The sequence below is a fragment of the Aethalodelphis obliquidens genome, unplaced genomic scaffold, assembly GCF_003676395.1.
Source record: "Aethalodelphis obliquidens isolate GAN/ISIS:26980383/991018 unplaced genomic scaffold, ASM367639v1 scaffold13, whole genome shotgun sequence".
NCBI classification, from domain to species: Eukaryota; Metazoa; Chordata; class Mammalia; order Artiodactyla; family Delphinidae; genus Aethalodelphis; species Aethalodelphis obliquidens.
This window is the reverse complement of record NW_020837957.1, coordinates 12,089,113-12,096,245: the sequence shown is the minus strand read 5'-3', so window position 1 is coordinate 12,096,245 and position 7,133 is coordinate 12,089,113.

The window sequence follows — 7,133 nt, the reverse complement described above, 5'->3', positions numbered from 1 at the left end:
GTGGAACCTTACATGAAGGGAGGGAAGAGGGTGTGGGGGAAAAGTCTTTTCCTGGAGGAATAGCCTCACCTCATTAAGAAACACCCGCCTTCTCTACAAGTCAAGATCTTTATCAGGACAAGCCAACTTACTCCAGATTTAGTATTAAAGAAGAAGAAGAAGAAAAAACAAAAAACCAAAACATTGGGAATGGCCTGTTAACTTTTGACTTAAAAAAAAAAAACTCCTCTCTGCATTTGCCGTGGCTTTTTGATTCTCACTCCCCAACCAAAACCTAAACAAAGATTCAGGTTACATCTCTTTCTGCAGCAAGCTGAAGGGGAAGCGGAGGTCTGGGTGACTTGAATGTTTCAGTCATTCTCCTGAAACGAGCAGCTCCCCTGTCTAGCTGAGGACAGAGACGGCTCCCTGGAAACCTGGGGGCTGACTTATCTAGAGGTTCCCACTCCCTTTATGAAAAGTTTTCTTATTTAGATAAAGAAGGAACATCTGAGCAACACAAAAGCTTATGATTTGCGACTAGATTTGAAATCAAGGCTACAAGAAAGACAAAAAGTATGTTGCTAATAGTATTGCTCTTTCATCTCATCCTAGGCAAAATTTAAGCCATAGAAGCGGCCAGCTCCTGCCTCATATTTTGGCGGCGGGTTTGTTGGGGGGGGGAAGGGGGGTGAGAGTGGGGTCTCAGAATACCGTAATTTTGATTAGGATTGGAGGGTGTGTTTAAATAATTTATTTATGGTATAGATTTTACTTCATTATGTAGTGTACAAAGAGGAATTTGGTAAGGCTAACAATTTTTATTTCCAATTTTCCCTTTGAGAAAACAAAGCAAGCTTCTGAAACAGTAATATAAGAATATTTAGGAGTCTCTGTTTCTTAATGGCCTTTAACAAAATCATATGATGTTGCTTCGATAAGATATATATGTTTATAATATTATCTCCTTGCCTTATTGTCTAGAAGAGGAAGATCGAAGTGCTCCCGCCCAGACGCGTCAGCAGCAGGCTAGAGGAAGGGCAGTGGGCAAACACAGGTAGACTTTACTGTGATGAAGTGAGCCCATGTAACAGCCTGGGACCAAGCAACGACTGCAAATTTAGTTTTTCTTCCATTACATTTTTCTCCCATAAACACGAGGGTCTCTAGAGCATTTTCCTAACGCCATTGTTTACGCACAGCTGCGCCCACTTTAATATTAGCTATCCCCCTGCAGGTCCTCTCTGGGAGCTCTCGCTTAAATTTACGCAGTCGGGGGGGGGGGGGGGGGGGGGACGCTATGATTAATCTGTGCCCTCTTACAGAATTGAAGGCTTGGAGTGGACCGACTTCTCGAAAAGCTAACCTGTGCTTGGAGAACAGAAAGACTTGTGTTTCTCATCAAGTGCAAAAATTAGTATTTTTTGAAAAATCCACATAATGCATTTTCCATGAAATAGCATCGGTCTCGAGATGGCTCTTCTGAATGGAAAGAGTCGTGTAGAATGTTGACTACCAGGCCGTGTATAGAGCAGGAATGAAAGTGGAATTAAAAATAAAGACCCAATTCGGAGATTTAGTTACAGTTTCTATGCGTGAGGGTCTGCAAAATGAATCTGGGGTACTGTTTGGCTGCTATCCGGGAGAATAAGTCGCGCGGGTCATTTGGAGATCCGGGGAGAGCTGGAGTTGTTTTTGGAAGTAGGGCGGGGGCGCGGGCGTTTATGCGGTCTTTCCAGCCCCCCCACCCCCGCCTAATCAGGCGGCTCTCAGTCAGGTTTTCAAAATACTAATCTTGATCTAAGAGCTCCTATCGCTGCATAAGTGGAGGAAATGATTCATTTTTAGAGGCTTCTGGGCTTGGGGAAGAAGAATGGTAGGCAGACATAAGAAGACCTAAAAGACTGGTCTGGTGGCCGCTTTACTCCTGGCGCCCGGCACTACGCGGACTTTTCCCGCGGGGTAATTACGCGCACCCAGCCTTGCTCAGTAGGCCTGCAGGTGATGAGTTTCTGAGTCCCAGGCGGTGTAGGCCTTTGGCTGGAGGTCGTTTGTGGAGGCGGGAGGAGGAGGAGGATGCGCAGGTGTTTGCTATGAATGTCAGGGCTGAGCTTCCCTCTCGTCCTCGACCCAACCACCCTGTGACCCCTTGCCAAGGGCAAGCATACCGAGGGGTCATTCCTGCACAGTGGCCCCAACTCCTCGGAGCTCGCGTCACACCTCTTACCCAGGCTCCTCCTCGGCTCCGGAAAAGGAAGGGTTCGCCTGATGCTTTGCAGACTACCTCTTCCTACGTTAGGTGCTTGTGCTAAAAGTCAGGACTCTTTTTGTCTTTGTAATGACGGTTTTTAGCTCGAACTCCAACTGAGACCAATTTTGGTCGAACAAGGACAGACCAAAAAAACATCATCATGTGTGTCTGCAGGTGGGTGAGGATTCGCCGCGTTGGGGCGGTTCCTACCTACTAACTTGAAATTTCTGGAATGCCACCGCTCCTTAAATGAAAATCTGAGACCTCAAGCCCACCCAGGGGGCAACCAACACCTCTGGAGGGCAGGGCTCTTTGCAAGGGTGGGAGAAAGAAAGCCAGAGACTTGGGAGTGCATCCTGTCCCGGGCTTTGCGGTGCCCAGCTAGTTGGGAGGCGCAGGGTGTCTCCCTAAAGCCCGAGGGGGTCAGGGAAGGGGTCTGGGTAGAGTCAGGCCTTGATTGGAGGTCCAGGGCTGGAGAGCTGGAACACCAACCCGCTCTGACCCCCGCAGCTTCCACTCACCGCGAAGAGCTGCCTAATTGGGCTACGAGCAGCTGCGAAATTTGTAATCGCCTAATAAACCTTCCACCTCGGTAATTCTTATCCAGAGGCATAAAACTGATATTTTCACACTCGGCTTGCACCACAGGAACCGTTTATAAACATCCTTCATCAGTGGGATGAAATTAAGCCTGCATTGACAAGAGGTCTCTGGAACTCGATATTGAAAAGCAATAGATCCGAATTAGCAAATTATTACTTTAAGTAGGGAAAGTCCCCACAAACTTGACTGTTGAACCCATTGCCTCTGAGCTCCTCGCAGTGAGTAACCACATGTTTGACGGAACTTAACCTGGAGTTTCCGCGGTACTCAAGCAATCTTCGGGATCTCGCTTCCTGAATCCGCGCCCGCCCCGGCTCCCAGCCCTCCCACCAGCCTTTGAGGACGCGCTCGAGTCAGACCTGTGTAGACTTGGGAGAGACGCTACTGGGGCCCGGTCGAAAACGCTGTCAAACGAGACGTGTCCAGGACTCCTGGGCCTGCAGGCGCAAAGCCAGCGCCAGCTCTTGGGGCCCTGCACTTTCCCGAGCCGGCGGCTCTCGCTGACCGCACCCCTCCCACCAGGTACCCGCGCCGGGGGTCGGCCAGAGGACTGTCGGAGCGTGGAGGTGGGGAAGACCTCTGCGCCGGTAAGAAGACACAGCTTGTGGGTGATTCTTGCAGTGACCTCTTTACCCGTAAGCGGGAAAGCTCTCAGCCAAGAGTCCTCTGAAACTGCGGAGGTCACACTTGGTTCGGGGTATCCTTTGATTTTTGCCCATCTCGTCTAACCATTATTAATATTGATCTGGAAAGGGACGGAAAGAAGTAGCTTCCAGAGGTTTGCCCCCCTCCCCGACACACACACAAATTTGCCCAGCTCAGAAGCCCCCTTAGAGATCGCGGAGTGGGAAATACGCTCACCTTGGGACTTACCGGTCCCAGGCTCCTTTTCAGACCTCGTCACCCAGTTTCCGAGGAAAAGGGAAGGGCACGTTTATTCATGCCAGCGGAGGTCTCCCAAGGGTGGCGAGGGCCTCCGTCTGGGACCCACCAGTCTCTCCCCCACTGCGGGCCGAGGCTGGAGGGGCTTCCCGGCGAGGCTAGCGTGCTCGGCGCGGGACAGCTGGAGTGCACGGCGCTCAGACCCAGCCTCCGCTCTCCGGCCCCGCCGGGAATCTGTTCCGCTATATGCTGTCGGATGCGCCCGCTGGGGCCAGTTGTCACCAGCAGTTCTAGAAACCCAATAACCGAAAACCGAGTCCTGCTTCCAAGAGGGTTGTACGTGTAGATTCGGTGTTCCTTGTCAGGCGGTGCGCTCGACCCCCTCCTCCCCCTTTCCCTCCTGAGCTCAAGTAAACTCGCCAGGTCCGCTGCGGCAGGAGAGAGCGGAAGTGTTTCTCGCCTGATAGGACGGATGGTAAGAGAGAGGGAATTAGAAGCCATATACAGCCCGAAATTAGGCAGGGCGCAGTCTGGGACGCTCTCGGGCTAAATGCTACTGCGCAAAGCGCAGAAGTCCACTACACTCTTTACTCGTTGTGACATTTCCAAGCCGACAATCTCGCCTTAAGCACGCTTGTGGTTTGGAGCTGCTGATTTTATATGCATTTTATCGTTCAGAATGAGCAACAGGGTAGGACCAGCGGAAACCCGATTCTAACCTATTTCTACAGACCTCTGCCCACGCAACTCTGTAAGTGCCAAACTACGAGTTGGAGAGAAACAACAACTCACTAATTCCCTTCTCCCCGGCGTTTTCCTACACATCCTAGGCCACCAAGCTGTCTAGCTTGGAGCTCACTAATCTAGAAAGAGGACAGAAACCAATCCCCGCAGGCTTCCCGTCCTCCACTCCCCGCCCCCGCCTCGTTTCCCAGGGATCCCTGAGAGTTAACTAAAACCCAGCAAGGGAGGCAGGAGAGCCAAACTTGATCCGAGTGCAAAAACGTGGGCGCCTGACGGTGTTTTTTGGGTGGAGTGGGGAGGGGTAGTGGTGGCAGGGAGCTGTGTGAGCCTACCATTCGCAAGCGTCGATCCGGTTTTGATACGAGAACTTGCAGCTCCGGTGGTTAGCCAGTGTGAGTGCACACATAAAAGCCCACGCAACCTCAGTGTCGAGGTTTCTCCCCCGGCAACACTTCCATGTCCCATTGTTGCTTATCAGATGTATCTTGTAAAATGATAACTTTTAAAAAGCCTGAGGAATAATCTTGAGCCATAATTTTTCAACTTAAATAACTTTTTATATGGATTTCTGCCACGGGAGATTGGTTCTTGTAATTGTGGCAGTGTTTTCTTCCTCTCCTCCCCTTCTCCCTTCCTCCTTCCCTGCCTGCCTGCTTGCCTGCCTTCATGGGAGATCAGGGTTTAAGAGCTAGGCAATGTGTTATACTAAGAGCACGGTTTTTGAAGTTAGTCAAACCTGTACTGGATTTTCGAGTAATTTATTTAACTGTACTGGATTTTCGAGTAATTTATTTAACAACTTAACAACTTGGTTTTCTCATCAGTAAAATGGGGATGACAGAACTAATGATGTTGAATGTGTACACCGACAGACACAGTAGATTCTCGATGAATGCAATCTTCTTTCTCTCCTCCGCATCTTCCTTCGCCACCCTACAGATGTCCGGAAGCAGAGGCGTCACCAAAGGCTTCATTCCCCAGGTGAAGGGGACAGGCCATGATCCTCAGCACCGACCTTGATTCCAGTTGACCATTTCGAGTAGTTCACCTGATCTGGTCGCCAATGCCGGAGGAGCCTCTCAGTGATGCAGGGCCTCTGGAGAAGAACGCACAGTTGCGAGCCACCTCTAACCATGGCATCTCGGCCTGAGGACGCACCCGAACAACTTTTCCTCCCACTGCTTTATTTGGGGGTTAATCTGGCACATTTAAATGCTTGGCACCCTGCCTTCTGTCAGTTTGTGCAAACTTCTGAGTATTGTGAAAGTGGCAGTACTCATAGCTGTTGCTTTTTGTCAAACGCCCCACTGGCGCCGAGGAGCATAATCGTACTTCAGTAACTTGCCTAAGGCCATTTTACCAGGCTGAGTCAGAATTCGAACCCAGACGCCGGATGCTAAGGCCCGACTTTCCTTCTTTTTTGAAAGCCCGCGTCTTAACCATTCCGCTATGTTGTCCTCTTTGGGGTGAGTTCAGAAAAGGACAATTTCATTCAATGGATTCATTTACCCCAACTGCACATGGTTTTTTACGTAGTCCAGTTGACCTGGGTTGCGGCTTCAGTGCAGGTGGTCCACCTGCCAGCCCCTTGCCCCTGCCCGCTTCCGGCTGAGTTGCAGTTAGCGGGCAACTGCCTGGAGTCGGGTATCCGGCGGGAAAGAGCTCCCTCTCCCCCACCTTTATTCTGCAGTACCGAGGTTTAAAAGCATAGAATGGTTTGGAGTGTCTAATAAGCCAACTACAAAGGGGAAAAAAGTCGAGATTTTAAATCGGTGGTAAAATCTTTCTCCTTTTCTTTGCAAACTACAGAATCCGATGACTAATCATCAGCGGGTGGATCAAAACCCGGATTGAACAAGTGACCACAGCTCTCCGTACCTCCTGCGGTGCAAAGGCCGGCGCCCACTTCCGGAACTTTCCTTTGGACTTCCACTAAAGAGGAGTCTGCAGAAGCCTCGGTGCCCAGCTCCGGCTGTGCAAAGGTCATCTCGCCGCACCCTCTATCACTACTCTGGAGAAGTCCTTAGAAATAGTTTTCCCCGAAACAAACAGGTGAATAAAGTCGACCCCAACAGATCTTTCACAGCTCCAGGCTTCAGGCACTCCAGAGGCAGGAACCATGTGCTGTTCTGACTCTCTGGAACCTAGTTCAGTGTCTGGCACCAGGCAATAAAGGATGGCTTTTTGAATGGGAAAAAAAGTATGTGCTGGCAGGTACAGAGGGTTTCACGCCTTTCTCTGTATTGGTAGTTCTAGCTTCCTATTTCTTTACATTGGCACCTTCTTGCCGAGGACCCAAAGTCTTTTAATCCCTTAAATCGAAGCGAGGAAGGGCACAGATATTCTGAACATTTAAATTGAGGGAATTGCCGGGCTCCACTTTTCTTCTAGGGAGAGGGTCTTATAATGGTTCATTTTGCACCTTAACTGTCCTTCAGACCTCAGTGTTTGCAATTGGAAGCCTACTCTGAGTGCCTCAGAGACCATCCAGGTCTGAACCTCAGTTATAGAGGAGGATGCTAACGGGATTAGGAATTGGAACATATTGGACCCCAGAAGCCCGGGTAAGCCTCCATGGACTCACTCTGACTGCACACATGGAAATGCTGTGTGTGTTGGCCTGACATAAGTTGACATAAGTTTTGGCTTGCCCCAGGGCAAAAAGGGAGCCTGC